Source organism: Homarus americanus, unplaced genomic scaffold (assembly GCF_018991925.1).
Source record: "Homarus americanus isolate GMGI-L3 unplaced genomic scaffold, GMGI_Hamer_2.0 scaffold39155, whole genome shotgun sequence".
Classification (NCBI taxonomy): Eukaryota; Metazoa; Arthropoda; class Malacostraca; order Decapoda; family Nephropidae; genus Homarus; species Homarus americanus.
Window position 1 is genome coordinate 13,666,512 of NW_024737042.1, and position 21,333 is coordinate 13,687,844.

At 39.3% G+C, this 21,333-nt stretch overlaps 1 protein-coding gene and 1 long non-coding RNA gene across 5 annotated transcripts in view; one reads left to right on the top strand and one right to left on the bottom strand.

Annotated features, from left to right (window-relative positions):
• Positions 1–21,333, bottom strand: part of LOC121872727 (ATP-dependent RNA helicase has-1-like) — a 163,108-nt gene that overhangs the window by 48,405 nt on the left and 93,370 nt on the right. The window lies entirely within an intron of this gene.
• LOC121872729 lies at positions 8,779–15,342 on the top strand. The gene is made up of 3 exons (XR_006090149.1): positions 8,779–10,035; positions 11,900–11,972; positions 14,918–15,342. It is a non-coding gene; the product is annotated as an uncharacterized LOC121872729 (long non-coding RNA).

Below are 21,333 nucleotides of genomic sequence, written 5' to 3' on the forward strand. Positions count from 1 at the left end.
CACAACGGTTGGTGGTCAGGTCAGATGGTCAGGTGACCCGGCCTTCTCACCTGGTTACAAATCTTCTTAATTACAAAATTGTCCAGTTTGTACATGCCGTTACTCAAATTCATTCTTTGAAAAGAAACTATTAAGTAATATTTTACCACCTTCAGCAGTCTGGTTTAGATATGTTGATGATGTATTATGTCTCTGGCCATGTAATGAGGACCTAAAAGCTTTCCTGCCACAAATTAACAACTTAGCCCCCTCGATCAAATTCACTGTGGAATTAGAGCAAGACTGTAAATTGCCATTCCTAGACTGTCTGATACACAGAATAGGTAACACTTTTAAGTTCAGTATTTATAGAAAACCAACTAATGTGTGTTCATACATACATTATTATTCTGCCCACCATAATAAAGTCAAACAGTCAGTATTTTCAGCAATGTTTTTACGTGCCTTGAGAATTTGCAGTCCGGAATTCATTGATGAGGAATACAAATATATATATAATATTGGCTCAAACCTTAAATACCCTAGATCTTTCATAGACAAATGCCTAAAACTTGTTCTTCAAAGTTTATAGAGAACTGATCCCCATTACCCATAGAATACAGAATATCTTAATAATACCATTTCTAAAATTTCTCATTTTCCTTCCACAACTAAAACCTGGAGGCATCCCAATGTAATTTAAAACTCATGCACTGTTAAACAAATGTTAATCAAGAACTCTAATAACACAATTGGTTGCATTTATAAGTTTCTTGCAAAGATGTAATATATTTTATAGGCCAGACAGGTAAGTCTTTTAACTGGGTCTAGCTCTTCTAAAGCAGTGTTAGGACGAATGAGAATCCAATCTCTCTTTGTTCAAATTTAGGATATAAGCATTATTTAAGGATAATGCCTCTCAATATTACATGTAATTCAATTGATGTGGAACATCATAGAATCTGGTCTTATTGACTTGCATTCAGCACTTTAGGTTGGAGTAACGGCATGTACAAGCTGGACAATTTTGTATTGAAGATTTTGCAACCAGGTGGCCGGGTCACCTGACCATCTGACCTGACCACCAACCGTTGTGTGCTATTTAAAGATTAGTAGGGTCATTACCTAATACCTGACCATTGTGGACCTGGTCTCACCCTCCTCTGTATATATACACCTTGGTTTGTATTTCTCTCTCTAGTCTGTACTCACCCCTGAAGATGTGAATTACACGAAAGCGCTTGGGAACTTCGTGTTTTCTTCTTTCCTTGTGGTTATCAGCATGAAAAATATATTTTAAAAAAACAATAATTTGACTGGAAAAACAGAAAAAAAGACTTTATGTTGAAGAGTCTCAAACAAGATGTTCCTTCCACTCAACAGATATACAAACTGACGCCAAGCTTGGTGTGTTGAGTGTTGATGAATAGAGAAACCATATTTGTAAAACACGAACGCGTTTGCTCTAACCCGATTACACTCGAACAGTTGTTGTGGCTTGGCGCAGTCTTATGCAGGGTTTACAGTTCACGTTCGACATCACATTTTCAATTGATTTATGAGTTTTGTTTGTGAAGAATTGCAGAAATAATTTATGTAATATTTATGTATACAGTATACCTGTACAGTATATGTAAATTGTAAAATTTTAAATAAGAGAGAAAAACAAAATACTTAGCATTTTAGACCCGCACGCTCTGTTTACACCACACGATCAGTTTGAAACACGTGGGAAGTTTTTAAGCATCCTCAGTGATTTTTTATTACTGTTTCTCCAATTTTGTGACTATGGAAAATAAGATTATCTCCGGGAAGCGTTCTGGTGATTGCATTTCCGGTGGTGATCGTAAAAGAAAGGCTATAACACTTGAAGAAAAGCTTTATGTTGTCAAGCGTTTTGAAAATAAGGAAAGAACATGTGATATTGTGCGTCCAACGGGAATAAAGGAGTCTACTTTACGCACCATTAGAGACAATGCAGCAAAGATTAAAGCAAGCTGTATTGCTGGAAAAACCTTGAGTGCTAGCAAAAGTGTGAGATCACGGCCAAAGGAACTTGAGGAGATGGAATGGCTTCTAAGTGTTTAGATAGAAGATCAAACGAAAAAGCGATCTGGGACCAGCTTCCTCACCATTAAAGAGAAAGCCTTATCAATATATGAGGACTTAAAGAAAAAAGCTGAAAATCCTGATGATGTGATTGCCTTTTGTGCTAGTAGTGGATGGTTTTCTGGTTTTAAGAACCGCTATGCATTTCATAATGTAAAGTTATGTGGTGAAGCAGCAAGTGCCGACGAAGCAAGTGCCCGGGCATTTCCTCCCACTGTAAAGAAATTGATTCAGGAAGAAGGCTACACCTTAGACCAAATTTTTAATTTGTCTTCTATCCTGAGGAAATTGATAAGCAGTTGAAGCTCTTGGAAGACAATGATTACAATGCAGAAAGGAGCAGGATTGCAGTTCGTGGTGTTAAATCTTTTTTGGCACCTTATGAACAGCTTCTTTGTGAAAGAAGAAAGACGGCAAAGCAGCAAACATTAGACGTCTTTTTTAAGTCAACCCCCAAGAAGCAGACTGAAGACACTGAACCACAGCCATCCACTTCTGGAATTAGACGTTTTTTTCTTCCCTCCCATGCAACCAAAACTGCACCTGATGATGATGATACTGATGATGACGATGACAATTGTCAAATCCTGTCTGCATGACTCCTCAACCTCAACATTAACCTTCTCCCCCATCAAGTTAAATTCATATTTTTTCAAGGTAAAGTGTAACATTTACTGTATGATTTCATTATTAGATATGAATGTAACATTTATTTAGACTGTGCTATCCTTTGTGTTAGGCTAACTACGAAATTTTTTTTCGATTTGGAGTAATCTGCACCTAACCCTATTTTCTCCAAAAGCCCTGTTATTTCTATTAGCTTAATTTCTAGAATCTAAAGGTTTACAAAGAACAGTCAAACTATTGCTATAGCAGAACTGACCATCGCTACAGGCTCCCGCCGCCATCCTAGAAGCATCTTCCTGGCTGCTATTGTGCGCTTTTTTGGGTGGTGCTACCACTTGTCGAGTCAAGATAATGGCCTTTACCTCTACTGGGGGTCCTCCTAGTGCTGGTGGGAGTGGGACAGACCCACCTAAGTGGCCAAATAAGGAAAAGGAGAAGCGGGACTATCATAAGGGAGTTAAGCTTGCCACGTACTCGATGCAGGATAAGCAGCATGTGATTAAGTTACTTGAGGAAGGCCTAAAAACTAGTTTCCGGAAAGCACAATCAGGTCAATAAAGACAGAATTTGTATCATTTGGAGGTTATAAATGGGAAAATTAGAGGTTGTTGTAGAGGTCAGTCTATATTGTTATTTTTCCCATTAGTTTATATATATATATATATATATATATATATATATATATATATATATATATATATATATATATATATATATATATATATATATATATATATATATATATATATATATATATATATATATAATAAAAAGAGACAGTGGCATGAGAATGCATGTACCGGTATTTAGATCAGTCCTGCATTTGTATTTTATTTCTTGTATTACCATTGTTGTCAGGTGTGTTACAGGTATTGGCAGACCTGACAGTCATTTGCATGAATGGCTGTACTGACTACAGTGATCCCTCGGTTAACGAACGCCTCAGTTAACGAATTACCTTCCAAAAGAATCTTCAACTCGATTAACAAACAAAAATTCGGTTTACGAAATCCTTACGAAATCGTGTCAACATGTTTTCGCCTGCTCACCAGCTGAAGTATTAGTCCACCAATACAGTAATCGGTTTTAGGGCTTAAATTCGTTACCATTTGAGTAAATATCAAGAAGGTTGTACTATTCAATAATTTTCCAAGTTTTATATTAAAATTTTTAGTCATTTTAACAATTATTTAACATAATTGAAGTACAGGGAACTAGTTGTTAGCGAGCCAAACAGCCACTTGACTCACCCAGAATGGTGTCAGTTTGTGTCTCTGCTCAGTGGAGGAAGCATCTTGCTTGAGACTCTCTTGAACATAAACTACTTTTACGTTTTTACAGAACAATTATTGGTCATTCTGAAATATATTTTACATATTGACAATACATAGTGCAGTGCAGTGCTGATTTAATCTTGAATTACACCAAATGAACTTAAAATTTTATGGGTGAAATGGCGGCATGAAACATGGGGTGACTTCTCTTCCACCCCACTGCCTTCTCTTCTCCCTTCTCCTCCACCCCACTTCTAGTTCCCATCATCATCAACCAGGAGCCTTCTACATGCACACCTCAAAGTGCCCGTATATCTCGGCCTATAAGGCGTCGGGGTGCATAAGACGGCCCCCCCAAATTTCCATTTAAAAAGTAGCTTTTGAGCTCTATTCGCTGTATAAGACCAGTACCCCAAATGTGGCACTTACCCACTGACTCAGTAGTCCTTTACCAACCATCCTTGGTTTTTTAAAATAAGGCCAATTCACTTCAAGTAATGTCATCAAATGTTACCTGCTGGTGTAGTGTAAACACTAGTGACGTCACTGAAGCGTCTGCTATTTACCGGTAACTGGAACTAATGTCTGTGTCGAGTAAAATTTTTCCATTTACTTGAAATGGATTTACCGATTTATTTGTTTATTTATTTATTTATAATATACTGTAACATATTAAACACACTGCAAGTATTTTCTTTAATTTATACGCTTGCTTCGCACGAGACGATCGGTGGTGGGAGTGTTCCCTCGTCTCGGTGGTGGGACTGTGTTCCCACTGTTTATACAACAGCTACCAACAGCTACCACCGTATTCTAATTGTGGTGTTTCATTAGGATTTGAGTGAAAAAGATTACGGCACGTACTTACTACATACATTTATTACACAAACATATATATATATATATATATATATATATATATATATATATATATATATATATATATATATATATATATATATATATATATATATATATATATATATATATATATACACAATATATATATATATATACATATATATATACAACAAAATATATGTACAAAAAATAAATGTTAAATGAATTATTTATGGTGCATTAGGGTACTGGTCACTTCAGACACAAAGACGGGCTATAAATAGCCTTCTTTATCTCCCCTCCATCTCACCCTGAGCCAGAGGGAAGGGTGGTGGTAAATAACATTTGTTTGCTTATTTTCCATTTACTTGAAATAGATTTACCGAATTATTTGTTTATTTATTTAAAAGTCATTTACTGAATATTCTATGTAAAAAATAAATTTTAAATTAATTATTTATAGGAGATAAGTATTATGATCAGTAAATATATGGTATTACTGGCCACTTCAGACACAAAGACGGGATAAAAATAGCCCATCTCCCCCTCTTCTTACAGCTGCCAATGGGAAGTGTCTTGGTAATTAAATTTGATGTTTATTTTCATTGTTTGTCTAATTTATCATGTATCAAAGTAATATTACTAAAAATTGTGTAGGTAGTAGGCAGCTACCAAACAGGTAGATACTACTGCCTGGGAAGATATTGGAAGCATAATGTGTTGTCTAATGGTAGACCCTGCTGCCATATGGCATCACGAAAATTGTGACCAAGTCCCAGGTTCAGCGCTGACCTGACTTTCTGCCTCATTTACACACAATTGCAGTTTGAATTGTTCCTCTAACTTTGACAACACAACATACATACAGTATATTATTTCTCACTTTTGATCTTTTTTTTACTTTTTGTATTTATTTATGGTTAGTTACTTAAAATAAGGCCAATTCACTTCAAGTAATGGCATCAAATGTTACCAGCTGGTGTAGTGTAAACACTAGTGACGTCACTCAAGCGTCTGTATTTAACTGTCGGTAGTTTCAAGAATTAATGCAGTCATTTACTGAATATTCCTTGTAAAAAAATAAATTTTAAATTAATTATTTATAGGAGATAAGTATTATTATCAGTAAATATACCGATATGCATTACTGACCACCTCCACGGCTAAAAATAGCCCAATCTCGCGGTCACTTTCCCTTTCTTGTCTCCTCACTGGCAAATGGGGGGGGCGTGGGGAGGGGTGTGTGATGATAGCTGTGTTTATTACAGGGGTATAATTCTCTTTTACGGTATGTTAGACAGGTTTATAATACATTTTTATTATTTTAATATACTGGTAATCTTAATTTGAATCCAGCTTGCCAAACGTAAGTTTCAGTATAAAATAATTAGTGGTAGGACCTTGTGAGTGGCTTATGATGTTTCCATCACCACTCTTGACACACTAAACCACAATATTTAAGAGGTAAGAATTTTATACTTGGTGATTAAGACGACCCCCTAACTTTGGGCAGATTTTTTAATGTTCAAATTCCGTCTTATAAGCCGAGATATATATATATATATATATATATATATATATATATATATATATATATATATATATATATATATATATATATATATATATATATATATATATATATATATACGTATATATATACAGTGGGGTATGCTATAACAAACGCGGATGAATACGGGACTACTTCACCTGGCGCATGAATATTGTTGTACCGCGACCCACAACAAGAGCGTCAGGCGCCATCTTTGTCTCATTGTGTAGCCAGTGCACCACTGTTATTGTTGAAATTTCGTCTTTTGATGTGGAAATTCGCGTTATTTGTATAACTATTTTGTTATACAAGTATACAATTGTAACAATGAGTCGTCCAAAGCGAGTGAGAAAGCTAATAACCCTTGAAACTAAGAAAGAAATTATAAAGAAACGTGAGAATGGAAGAAGCATTGCGAAACTTAGTGATGAGTATGGGATGGCTAAATCGACTATATGTACGATTTTAAAGAATAAAGAGGAGTTGAAAACAGTGCAAGTGGCTAAGGGAATCTCTAGACTTAGCAAAGCAAGGTGTAATGTGATTGAGGAGATGGAAAATTTACTCTTAGTGTGGATAAAGGAGAAAGAAATGGCAGGTGATAGCATTAGTGAAGCTATAATTTGTGAGAAGGCCAGACAATTGTTTGAGGACCTTAAAGCCAAGACTCCCAGTGCAAGTGATAGTGATGTGCCAGTGTTTATGGGTACCAAGGGGTGGTTTACTGGTTTCAGAAGGAGAAATAAAATACATAGTGTTGTGAGACATGGTGATGCTGCTAGTGCCGATAAGGAAGCAGCTAAGGAACACCATGACATTTTTTTGAATATTATTAAAGAGGGAGGCTTTGTTTCTCAGCAAGTATTCAACTGTGATGAAACTGGACTATTTTGGAAAAAAATGCCTCGCCGTACATACATTACCAAGGAGGAAACTTCTGTCCCTGGCCATAAGCCAATGAAAGACAGGCTTACCCTCCTTCTTTGTGCTAATGCTTCTGGTGACTGCAAAATAAAGCCACTCCTTGTGTACCATGCAGAAAACCCCAGAGCTTTAAAAAACACTAGGAAGACCCGCCTTGGTGTTATGTGGCGGTCAAACCCAAAGGCTTGGGTGACCAGGAATTTATTCTCTGAGTGGGTGATTGAGGTGTTTGGACCCAGTGTTCGGGAATACCTCAGGGAGAATAATCTTCCACTAAAAGCTTTGTTGGTGATGGACAATGCACCAGCCCACCCTCCTAATTTGATGGTTGAATTGCCAGAGGAGTTGAACTTCATCACTGTGCACTTCTTGCCACCCAACACAACACCTCTCATCCAGCCCATGGATCAACAGGTAATTTCTAACTTTAAGAAGCTGTACACAAAGGCACTGTTTAGAAAATGTTTTGCGTCCACTTCTTCCAGTGATGTTAGCTTGAAGGAATTTTGGAAGAGTCACTTCAATATAGCAGATGCTGTATTTTTAATTACCTCAGCCTGGAAAGAGGTTACTGTGAGGTGTCTTTGTGCTGCTTGGAGGCCATTGTGGCCTGAATGTGTCCTTCAAAGAGACTTTGAAGGCTTCGAAGAGTTAGAAGAAGAGGCTGTTGTTCATGAAATTGTGGCTCTGGGCAATTCCATGGGCCTGGAAGTGGATGATGATGATGTTGAGGAGTTGGTGGAAGAGCACAGTAAGGAATTGTCCACTGAGGAGCTGCTTGAGCTTCACAAAGAGGAAAACGAGACACTGAAGCGGAGCTTAACTTCTGAGGAGTCAGGGGAGGAGGAGGACAAGGAGGAAAGCCGCATCATTCCAGCCAAAGATCTCAAGGATGCGTTCTTTTGCTGGAGCAAACTGTCCAAGCTTGCTGAGGATTATCATCCTGATGTTGGTTCTGTGCAAAAGGCCATCAGTGTGTTCAATGACAATGTTATGAACTACTTTTGGAAGGTCCAGAAATCAAGGTTGAAGCAGCCAACCCTGGATACCTTCTTTACAAAGATAACAAAAGAACATACAGACAAAGTGCCTGTGAGACAGTCACCAAAGAGGGCTAGGAAGGATGACTCCTCTCCTTCCACCTCTTCTCAATAATTCTCTCCTCCCCCCTCCTCCCCCCTCCCCCTCTGCCTCCTGTCCTGCATGCTGAACAACACTAAGGTAAGATAAAGTACCGTATTTTTTACATTTTCCACAGAATTTTTTCAGTGTTAAGTGGTTGTATTTGGGGGCCTGGAACGGATTAATCCTATAACGAACGAATGAGGAGGTTCTGGAACCAATTACGTTCGTTATAGCATACCCCACTGTATTTTACTGCATTTATTTTTAGTTTGTATGTAATTTTCGGTGAGCTGGAACCAATTACCCAAAATCCCATTGAAACAATAGTTTCGGTTAATGAAATTTTTGGTTAACGAACGACCTTCTGGAACGAATTGTGTTTGTTAACCGAGGGACCACTGTATCTGAGAAAGTGATGAGAAGTGGCATAATAAAAGACCTCAACCAGAAATTTTTTTTACAAAACATTTGTAACGTAGGAAAGTTATACAATATTACGCAGAGGGAATTGAGCTACCGGAAATATGTGAGTTAAGAAACGAGCTATATCTCTTTAATATGTCACAATATATGAGATGAATAGGGGGTTAACTGAGGGTAACTGGTAGTAAAATTCACAAAGCAAAAACATTGTCAGTGTTATTTAACACAGTGTAGCAAAGAATTTTGCCAGAGGAAGTGTGCTCGTTTAAAAGAATGTAATGAATCTGTTAAAAACGGAGCAGTTTCGATCTGCAAAGGGCAGATAATCAGAGCAAACAGCAGGAGTTGTAATAGGCCATACTCCAGTAATAGCTGTGTCAGTCATTATGAAGACCTCAGAGAGAACACGCACAACAATCATAGCACTTCATGGAGAAGGCCTGAGCAATGGTGCGATTGCTAGGCGGCTTGGTGTTTCCAAGCACGCCATAGCCTTATGGATAAAGCGCCACGATAATACAGGACAGATCCTGCACCAGCTTGGAGCCGGGCGGCATCGCTGCACAACCCCTGCACAGGAGAGAGCAATAGCAGCTACCATCCAAAACAGACCATTTACCACTGCCCCCCAGCATCCAACAAGAACTTGGATTGGCTTGCACACCACAGGCAATCAGAAACAGACACCACAGCATTGACCGCCATGCCCATATACCCACAAAGAAGCCACACCTGACTGAGGAAGACATGGAAAGGCGCCTGGAGTACAGAACGCGTTAGAACAGGAGTTCCCAACCGGGGGGAATTCCCCCTGGGGGAAATTTGGATATTCCAGGGGGGAATAAAGAGATGAGTCCAAAATGTCCAAAGTAGCCTTTTTGATGGGTTGTTGGTTAGAGAAAATATATATTTTATGGCTAAATGCTCTTTGGCTTTTAATTTATCCTTTTTCAGAGCAAGGTCAGAATTTTGGTCTTCAAATAACTATCATGCTACTGGTTTCCAAATTTGAGACTGTCCTTGCCCTGGACGTGTACAAGCGGTTCCTGGTAAAGGAAGCCGCCACTCTCGTGTCTCGGGCAGGGACCGTCCTTGTTCTGGACGCGTATGGACCTAGTATGGGTTGGTCGGGACCATAGGGAGCTGTCGCTCTCATTTCAGGACTCAGCAGTGACCGACCAGGTACGGAGATCCGCTGCTCTCTGTGCTTGTCTGGCCGTTGTGTGGTTAAGCTGTAGTTACGGTGTAAATGTGAACAGGGATTGTTTCAAGTGTTGCTTAATGAGGCAGCAGTAAGAATGAGCTGTGATAGTTAAGAGCAGGTGATAAAGGTGAACAACTTATGTGAGTGTGCAGGGGGGGACAATAGGCCTGGCACACACACACACACACCACCCACCTCTCTCTTACACTCCACATGTCCACTCCCACACACCACCATCACACTGCACACACCCACACTCCACCCTCAACTGCACACCACCCTCATTTCATACTCCACACACCCCACACCACACTCCACCCTCAACTGCACACCACCCTCATTTCTACACATCCACACACCACCCTCTCATATTCCACAGCCTCTCACTCCACAACACCCTCATATTCCACACCTTCACCCTCACACTTTCCACATCATGTCACTGTCACTTCCCTCCCCTCCCTCCCCCTCCCCCATTTTCCCAGTCATGGTTTGGTGGTTTTAGGCTTGCAGTTTTTATCTTATAAAATATCACAGACTAAAGTTAGGAGAATATAATTTGCATTGCTATAATCCTTCCAAGACCGAATATTTTGAATATAAATGTCATATATTTTGCACAAGATAATTTTTTTTATCCCTATGTAATAAAATTAATTGGAACATGTCAGTTCAGTGACATTTTATAAGAGAAAACCTTAAAGGCACTCTTAAGGACAGATAAATAAATAAGCACTAGACCTTGGCATCAACTGTCAAACATATCACCTCGCCTCCCCCCCCTCTCCCCAATCTTCACATCAGCTGATCGCTAGTAAACAGACCATTTCACGTCCCATAATTTTAGCTGTGTTGATTTATGAGTGTTTGTTTTAACATAATACTACAAAAAACAATGTTTTGTTTATTCTAGGAGATGGGCTGAGGTGCATCCGGGTAGACTCTCGGTCTTTTTAGTATTTTGTGTTTCTCTCAAATACCAAACTAAATTATTCCATTGAAACAACACTTCGATTTACTGCGAATTTGGTTTAAAGCGACCTCTCTTGGAATGTATCTTGTATTATATCGACGTTCTACTGTACTGTAATTTGGTCGCTTATACAAAATAAAGAATAAATTTTAACTAAAATAATTGTTTTCTCTACATATAATTTGTAAATAAGCATGTAACTTATATCACTCAGGATTTTATAGTCCACTCTTGTACAGTAAAACTATTTTCTCTATTACAGAGCAAAAGAGTAAAAATTTAAATGTTCTAATGTGGGTTATAAATAAAGAAAATATAATATAAAACTATAAAATAAGAAAACAGAGTATGTGTGTGTGTGTGTGGAAGGTGAACGCATGTTAAGGCCACTCAGTGAGCTGTCCTGCGTGGTTGACTCACCCGCTTCCCTCCCTCCCATGTGATGTCATGGCACACACACACACACACATACAATAGTCTCAGTCAGCTGGTTGACTGCCTGGTTGAACTGTGGCATCGCTTAGATGATGGTTTGAGTGTGGAAGATTTTATTTTATTTTATTTTTATCTTTTTTTTACATAAAATATGTGCTAGTGTATTTTATGATATGCTATGTATCAGTTTTATAGATTATCATAGCAAGTATTGTTTATAAAGTGGGTATGTCACTACTGGTGTCAGACATATGAAGAAATGACTTAAGTTGCTTTCGTATTGTTGGACTGAATTAGAATTTTTACCAAAGGGGACATAGTTGGGATACCGGGAAGATTCAAACAGTTGGAATTCTGATAAAATCAATTGCACTGTAAATGAAATAGTCTATGTCATTGGATTTACCTTAATAGTGGAGACGTTCTGCTTACAGTGGCTGGCCTGACATGAATGGGGGAGGCTGTTGGGTGTTACTGGGCTAGTACCGCAGGAACCAGATTTTACCAGTGAGTGTTGAATATTAATTTTGGTGCCCTAGATACTCTGTGGTGCAATGTATAGTACAACTACTCCTCGACTTACGACATACTTGACCTACGACCACCCGGACATACGACCGCCTCAGTCGTACCAAAATTTTGTCAAATTACGTATTTTCGAGTCCCAACGTTAGTGATTGCGCTGTGTGCTGACAAAATTTTCGTTTGTAATTCACTTTAAAATGGCTGGCAAGCTTAAAAGTGAGAGTTTTGTGGTGCTGAGAAGAAAAAGAGGCACCCATTTTAGATTTTCTATGTATTATTTAAGCATTTTCGACTTACGACCAATTCGACTTACGACCTGGATATGGGTCCCTAACCCCGCCGTAAGTCAAGGAGCAGCTGTACTTTATACCCAAAATATTGGGGTACTACAGCACCCTCCCTTCCCACATCCATGTACTGGGTGGAGTGAGCCAGCACACACCCGACCACAACAATAACAAACACCAGACTAACCAAGCGTGGAATGCAGCGCGGCGAGTGTTACCCACTTGGCCAAATATGCTGAGATTTTCCCAGATAATTTTATATAACTCGACATTTCCCAAATTATTTTATAATAAATTCTGAGACCATATACATGCTGAATTATAAAATTCCGAGATATTGATTGCTGAGTAATCAAGGGTTTACATTATTCCCCCCGGCCCCGATGTGGGTCAGTGACCTGTGCCCAGGTTGGCTAATCCCCTTAAAAAAAAAGTCATGCTGCTACCATTGCACATCCACCTCACCATTCTTATTTAAGTTCACTGAAGCCAATGACTCAATGCTATATGGCCAGTGTTGTACGTTGATGCCGTTAATTTAACGCTGTCAATGAACGGCGGGAACTTTTTGTTAATGCTGACGCCATTAATTTTTTGGGCAGGTGACGCAGTTAACTTTTCACCCAAGCGTCAATTTGTTCGTCAACTTCTAAAATGTTCAAATTTTCCAAGTTCGATTTTCAATTACTGTATCTTGTTATAAAGATGACTAGGAAAAGTTTTGCCTCGCCCGACGCCCGATTTTCGACAAGGACACTTTCCCCAACAAGGCCATGAGGGAGTTGTTCATCAAATACAACACCCCCATCCCCTCTAGTGCTGCCGTGGAGCACATGTTCTCCATGGACAAGGACGTCCATGGAGAACATTCAGCAGAATGAGTGACAAGCATTTTGAGATGCTAGTATTCTTGCGGGGGAACAAATGAATAATTAAAATTATATAATATACCCGTAAATCATAATAAATGATGAAAAATGAATTTATATTTTTTTGATTTTGCATATGTTACTCCCATACACAGGAGAATACGCATTTCGGGGCTGCATTTGTACGTCACTGAAAACTCGTTGACGCTAGTTGTTGACGCTGACGCTAACGGCGTCAATTTATGAAATCGTTTACGCCGATGCTGACGGCATCAAATTTCTCAGCCGTTTACACTGACTCTGGCGGCTCCACTTTTTTCGTTGACGCGTACAGCACTGTACAGTGACCCTCGGTTAACGAACTCAATCCGTTCCAGAAGGTCGTTCGTTAACCGTTCGTTAACCGAAACCATTGTTTCAATGGGTTTTTGGGTAATTGGTTCCAGCTCACCGAAAATTTCCTAAATTCAACAAAAATGGTAGAAAAGTTCACTTACTTTGAGGTGTGTATGTAGAAGGCTCCTGGATGATGATGATGATGATGATGGAATTACAATGGGGGTGGAGGAGAAGGAAGAAGAGAAGGCATTGGGGTGGAAGAGAAGTCACCCCATGGCACCATTTCACCCATAAAATTTTAGTTCTCTTGGTGTATTTCAAGATTATTTTCTTTAAATCAACACTGTACTGCATTATATATTGTCAATATGTAAAATATATTTCAAAATGACCAATAATTTGCTTGGAAACACAGAAAAAAGCGTTTAGTTGAAGAGAGTCTCAAGCAAGATGTTACCTCCAGTGAAAACAGAGAGACTAACGCCTGTTTGCTGTGTTAAGAGGCTGGATGCTGCGCTTTAAACTAGTCACTTTACCTTCAATTATGTTCAATAATTGTTAAAATGACTAAAAAATTGAATATTAAACTTTTAAAATTATTGAATAGTATAAACTTCTTGATATTTACTAAAATAGTTAGGAATTTAAGCCCTAGAACCGATTAATGTATTGGCGGACTGATACTAAAGCTGGTTGCCCGGCCAGTGCAAGCGAAAACATGTTGAGGTCGGTTCGTAAGAAATTCGTTAACCGAATTTTTGTTCGTTAACCGAATTGAAGATCCTTATGGAAGGCAGTTCGTTAACGAAATTTCGTTAACCGAGCGTTAAAATTAGCAGGTCACTGTATATGGCACAACACTTTTCACATCAGTTCAGCATCATCATCGTTGTTTTTTGGCCATTTTGCTTGTGTGGGTTACCTGATGACAGCTCTCCATGCTGCGCAATCTTTTGCAGTCTAACTTGTCAGGTTCCTAACTCTTACCTTATTTCTTACAATCTCTCCTTATGTCATTCTTGGCTTACCCCATCCACATTTGGGTTCATGCACCTCATGACACAATTGGTCTCATCCATTCTGTCCACATGCCCAAACCATCTCAACCTGCCTCTATGCAAAACTTCATCCATACTCTCCATACCCAGCTGCCCTCTTAGCTCTGAACAGGGTTTCCTGTCTTTCAGTGTCATATTACACATGCTTGAAAAGTTGCCCTTTTATCCTCAAGAAGGCTCATTGAGGAAAAAAGGGCCTCCTGCCCCCTGTAATGTTCTCTGTACTGTACATCACTGGTTATGAGGAACACTGGGTTTATACCTGTAAACTTGTTAGCACAGTGTGTAAGTTACCCAATACATACTTGTTATAAAATAGGAATTCTTTACCACTCCTGTATTCTTTTTATTGATTTCTTGTTTATTTCTTTCAGACTATTTGTCAGTGGGCACCAGCGATAGAATTTCAATGCTCGTGACTGTGTTGCAGACATTAAGAAAAAAGAAGATTATTGTGTTCTTCAATTCCTGCCATTCTGTCAAATTTCACCATGGTGTTTTGTCTCATTTCAGTCTACCTGTTCTCTACTGTATGGTAAGTTAATTACATCAGAATCAGCAAATTAATATTTGAGAAGTACAGTATTTTTTTATGAAACTGAATACTGGTATCCCTCGTTTAACAATGAGGTTGTTTTCCTGAAAAACCTAACTTTAAGCAAAATTATTGTTAAACAAGGGATAACAGCAAAGCATGGAGAGTGAATAACAGGCTCAAACGATAGGGTGGTAAACACTGAGTACAGTACAAAGTACAGTGATATCCCCATTAGCCGGAACAATTGGTGCAAAGGACTTCTGGGGATGAGAGATTTCCGGGTAACAAGACGACTTTCTCAAACCCGAAAAAATTCCTTATCCCCGGAACCTTTTCCGATTACTGGGAAAAGTTTCCGAGTGTCTAAACAAGACCTCTTGCACAGACGCACACTAGCCCACTTCTCCAGAACGTTTCTGGGAGCTGGAGATGCTTTCCTTGAGTCTAAACTATACTGGAATCTGTAAATACAGTTCTAATTAAGTTAAAGACTTGAAATCTTTACTATAATAATCCAAAATAGTTTATCTAAAAGTTTGGTTAAATAAATACATTAATATCGCCCTTAGCCAGAATCCCTCAAACCTGGAAATCTCCGATACCCGGAATTGAAATTGTCTCGGAAAATCGTTCCGAAAGCTGTAATTTTCCGGAAAATTCCGGTTTTGGGAACGATCTTCCGAGGGGCATATTTTCCAGAAAATTCTGAGTTTTTTCCCCGATATCCGGAAAATTCCGGGGATATATTTTTTTTTCCCGGGTTTGAGAGATGAAAATCAGACACATTTTCTGGAAATTACGAGAAAATTTTTCCGTTACCCGGAAAATTCCAGAATATTCCGGGGATGAGGGATATTTTTCTGGGTTTGAGAGATGATGTAATGCTCAATTTCTGGAACTTCCGAGAAAATTTTTCCGTTACCCGGGAAATTCGGGAATGAGGGATATTTTTCCGGGTTTGAAAGATGATGTAATGGTCAATTTCTGGAACTTCCGAGAACTTTTTTTTGTTACCCGGAAAATTCCGGAAAATTCCGGGGATGAGAGATTTTTTCTGGCTTTGAGAGAGTCGTCTCGTTACCCGGAAATCTCTCATTCCCGGGGATATCACTATATGGGCATGAAAGAAGCTGTGTGTTACAGCAAAGACTCCCATAGAGCTGTGGGGGGATTAGTGGGTCTTGTGTAACTGATCTGACCTGATGCACTGTCAGGTGGAGGTAGGATGGGGGATTAGCAGTCTCATATTACTGATCAGTTGGAATGTCAGGTTACCCTTCCTTGGGTGGAGGATTAGTGGGTCCTATGACCTGAAGACATCTTGAATAAACACAAAACCTGAAACATTTTTAGAGAGATTGTGGTAAGTACAGATATAAGTATAAATGAGCAAAGTTGTATCCCTTCAACGTTACTCTACATAATATTTTAAAATATGGAGTGAGAAAGAAGAAAGGTGTGGGTGAATAGAGAGATGGATTGGAAATGAGTGTTGCCAAGTACTCCTCAACAGCTGATATTTAACTCGCTACCATGCAGTCACACACACACACAGATGTGTCTCAGTTCCCTTGCTAGGGGTGTGTGAGTGGTGTTGGGGTCTGTGTGTGGTTGTTAGAGGGTGTGTTTGTGTGTGATGTAGGGGTGTATGTGGGGGGTAGGATTGCGTGGTCAGTCCCCTTCCCCCATTTCCTCGCTCAAGCGTGGCTAATTGTGATAGGGAGATGAATTTGATACCATAATGATGCTTAATAAATTCTCTACCAAACGTTTCCAATAAGATATCCTTAAACAAAATATTTCTATATGATATACTGATGGGAATGCCATTCTTCTATATAAAAACAATGTAAGAAATGTTGATACCAGAGTCAGTAAAATCAGTTCTAATTTCGTTAGACACACCATTTTTTTATCAAAATAATTCTGAATACTTTATCTAAAACTTTGGTTAAATAAATATATTTAAAAAAACAAATGTTCGATATGATACGGGTGTGAATGTCTAATTGTGTCTTAACATTTGCGATGAAGGTTGGGTGAGAGATTATTGGGTCACGTTACTAACTTGACCTGATGCAACGTCAGGTCACCCAGTGTTGGGTGGGGGATTAGTGGGTCTTGTGACCTGAATATGTCTTGAATTACATTATTTTTTACCTATGAGGTACTGTGGTCCCTCGGTTAACGGGCACAATCTGTTCCAGCAGGTTGCTCGTTAACCGAAAATCTCGTTAACCGAAACCATTGTTTCAATGGGTTTTTGGGTAATTGGTGCCAGCTCACCGAAAATTGCCTAATTTCAACAAAAATTTTAGAAATTGACACTTACCTTGAGGTGCGTATGTAGAAGGCTCCTGGATGATGATGCTGATGTGAATTTGAAGTGGGAGGAGGAGAAGGGAGAAGAGAAGGAAGTGGAGGTGGAGGAGAAGCATTTTACTGCTTCTTGGAAGGTGAGTCACCTTCCATGAAAATGTCAGGAACCTCTGGACTGACAGATTCTCCACCATGAACATCCTCTCTCCTTCTTGAAGTGGAAGGCTGAGGGCTAGCATCATCCTCTCTACTTCTTGAAGTGGAAGGCTGAGGGATAGCATCTTGTTCCCTCTGCCTTTTATTGAAGAAAGTGTCAATTGTGGTCTGTGGGGCATCTCTCCTCCTCACCATTAACTTATGTTTAAAGAAGGAGACCATTGAGTCCTCAACATGACACAAAGTTAGTTCAGTTTTTTCCACATCTGGGTGCCTTGAAGCCAGTTCCCTGAACTTCTCCCAGTGGGAAATCACATCTTTCAACTCTAGTTGACATGGTCATCACTTTCAATTTCCTCCTCACCATTGTCAGCCTCTAACATCTCATCCAGTTGCTTCAAGTCATCAGGAGTAAGTTCCTCCTCATGAGACATCACAAGCTCTTCGACATCATCCTCTTCCACTTCAAGGCCCAATGACTGACCAATGGACACAATCTCCTGGTCCAACTCTGTGTCATCCTGAAATCCCTCAAAATCATGGACTACTGATGGCCACAGTGCTTTCCATGAAGAATTGAGGGTTCTATTGGAGACTTCTTGCCATGATGACACAATCAATTTTACAGCCTCCAGGATGTTGAATTGTGTCTTCCAGAACTGTTTCAGTGTTAGTTCAGGATCATTGGAAGTTGCCTGATGACACCTCCTAAACATTTTCTTCATGTACAACTTCTTGAAGTTGCTGATCACATTCCGGTCCATTGGCTGTATGATTGATGTAGTGTTGGGAGGCAAAAACAACACTTTGACAAAGTTAAATTGAGACTCCAAAGTTCTGGCAAGTTGAGGGTCATGACCAGGAGCATTATCCATGAGGAGAAGAGCATTTAAAGGGAGTTTATTGGTGGTTAGGTAGCTCTTGACAGAAGGGCAAAACACCTCAACAGCCCATTCATTAAAGAACTGTCTTGTCACCCATGCCTTACGGTTGGACTTCCAATAAACTCCAAGCTTTGCTCTTACCACTTTCTGTTGCTTGAAAAACCCTGGGGTTTTCAGAGTGGTAGACAAGCATAGGCTTCAGTCGGAAATCCCCTGAAGCATTGGCACCAAGCAATAGAGTGAGACGGTCTTTCATGGGTTTATGCCCAGGTAAAGAGGCTTCATCTCTGGTGATGAATGTTCTTTTGGGCATCTTTTTCCAAAACAGCCCAGTTTCGTCCACATTGAACACTTGCTGTGGAAGATAATTTTCTTCTTCCATCAGTTTTTTAAATTCACTAAAAACTTTGCTGCCCCTTCTTTATCAGCACTAGCAGCTTCACCATGCCTAACAACACTGAAAATGTCACTTCTTTTCTTAAATTTTTCGAACCAGCCTTTGCTGGCCCGAAAATCTTCAAATTCTGTGCCTGAAGAACCAGGTTGATCTGCCTTTAAATGTTCGTAAGTCTCCCTGGCTCTTTCACAAATGAATTCAGTAGAAACTGAATCACCTTTCATCTGTTTTTCCCTAATCCAGATGATAAGTAACCTCTCAGTTTCTGCAATTAGGGATCTACTTTTAAACACTCTTGTAGATTTGTCTCTCACTTTCACTTCTTTAAATTTGTCTTTCTGTGCAAGAATTGTCGACACAGTTGATGTCGACATGCCATATTCTTTGCATAGCGCATTTGTTCTAATGCCTTGTTCGTGTTTTTTTATGATTTCCTGCTTGGTTTGGATTGAAATAGCTTTTCTTGATCTCTTAGGCCCCATGCTGGATTCAAACAATGTCAACACGTGCTTTTCAAAGTTAAACTCGTTGTAAATAAAGAATATTTTCTTTAAAATAACACTGCACTGCGCTATATGTTGTCAATATGTAAAATAAATTTCAAAATGACCAATAATTTGCTTGGAAACACAGAAAAAAAGCGTTTAGTTGAAGAGAGTCTCAAGCAAGATGTTACCTCCACTGAAAACAGAGAGACTAATGCCTGTTTGCTGTGTTAAGAGGCTGGATGCCACGCATTAAACTAGTCACTTTACCTTCAATTATGTTCAGTAATTGTTAAAATGATTAAAAAATTGAATATTAAACTTTTAAAATTATTGAATAGTATAAACTTCTTGATATATACTAAAATAGTAAGGAATTTAAGCCCTAGAGCCGATTTATGTATTGGCGGACTAATACTACAGCTGGTTAACCGAGGGGTTGCTCGTTAACCGAATTTAAGAATCTTATGGGAGGCAGGTCGTTAACCGAGGCGCTCGTTAACCGAGGGACCACTGTGTGTGTGTGTGTGTGTATATATATATATATATATATATATATATATATATATATATATATATATATATATATATATATATATATATATATATATATATATATATCCACATTATTTGTATTGATCTATTATGGATTTATATAATGATGTGACTGAAAAAGGAATTTATATTTGTTTCTTCTTACCGGTGATAACAACAAAGGTATTATCAGGTGATTTTAAAACACTGAGTCATTAATGTTTAGTTTTCGTTTGGAAATAAATAAACACAATTTCACGGAGTTATGTGTGATGGAAACTGACTACCCAGCAAATTAACTCCTGACAGTGACTCATGATGCACTTAAGCTGTTCTCTGACTGTTGTATACATACATACATACATACATACATACATACATACATACATACATACATACATACATACATACATACATACATACATACATACATACATACCATCCGCCTCGCTCACCCACCAGAGACACTCTTATCAATCATCTCATTACCACCTCAGACCACCTCAGAGTTAGGTACCCATGTGCCAAGTTAGTATTATGTGGGGATTATAATGAAATTGACACCACTGATATCCAGGACCAGCTATCACTATCACAAGTTGTGAACTTCCCCACACACGGTCAAAATACCCTTGACCTTATCTTAACTGACTTAGCGGACCAGTACCAACCACCTCAACCAATGCCTCCTATCAGGTGTAGCACACACTTATCAGTGCTCTGGTCCCCAGCTGCCACTCCCACTCAAGTACAGAGACCCTACATCAAGACCTACAGGCCGATTACTGACTCTGCAGTGCGCCTCTTCGGGCAGTGGATAGTTCACCATCCCTGGACTGAAGTACTTAGCGTGGATGACGTGGAAACCAAATGGATAAATTATACCAACACCACCACGGAAGCTCACCACCACTTCTTCCCGAGAAGTCCGTCAGATCTCACCCAGCTGACTTGCCCTGGATCACACCTCGGATCAAAAGACTTATGCAACAGAGAGACAGAGCCTTTCATCTCAATGACCACAACCGCTACAGGTCCCTTCGCAACCGAGTCATCCGCGAAATACGTACTGCAAAGAAGTCCCACTACCCAACCAAATTACAACACCTGAAGCAGACCAACATCAGTCAATGGTATGGTAAGCTTAAAGAACTCTGTGGACTAAACAATAAGACACACCCCCTCCCCTTCCTTAGCCATCTCACTAATGTTGGCGCAGCTGAGCAAACAAATAACCATTTCGCTACTATATGCCAGACGCTCCCACGGCTTGATACAACCACTCTCCCTGCTTACCTACCAGCCCCCCTTCCCACTGACATAGTAGAAGAATTTGAAGTAGCAAAACGCCTGGACAAACTGAAATTAAAACGCTCTACCACCCCCATTGACTTACCAATGAAACTCTTCAAGGAGTTCTCCCCAGAGCTTGCTAAACCCCTATGCTCCATCATCAATGCTTCTCTCAGCCAAGCCA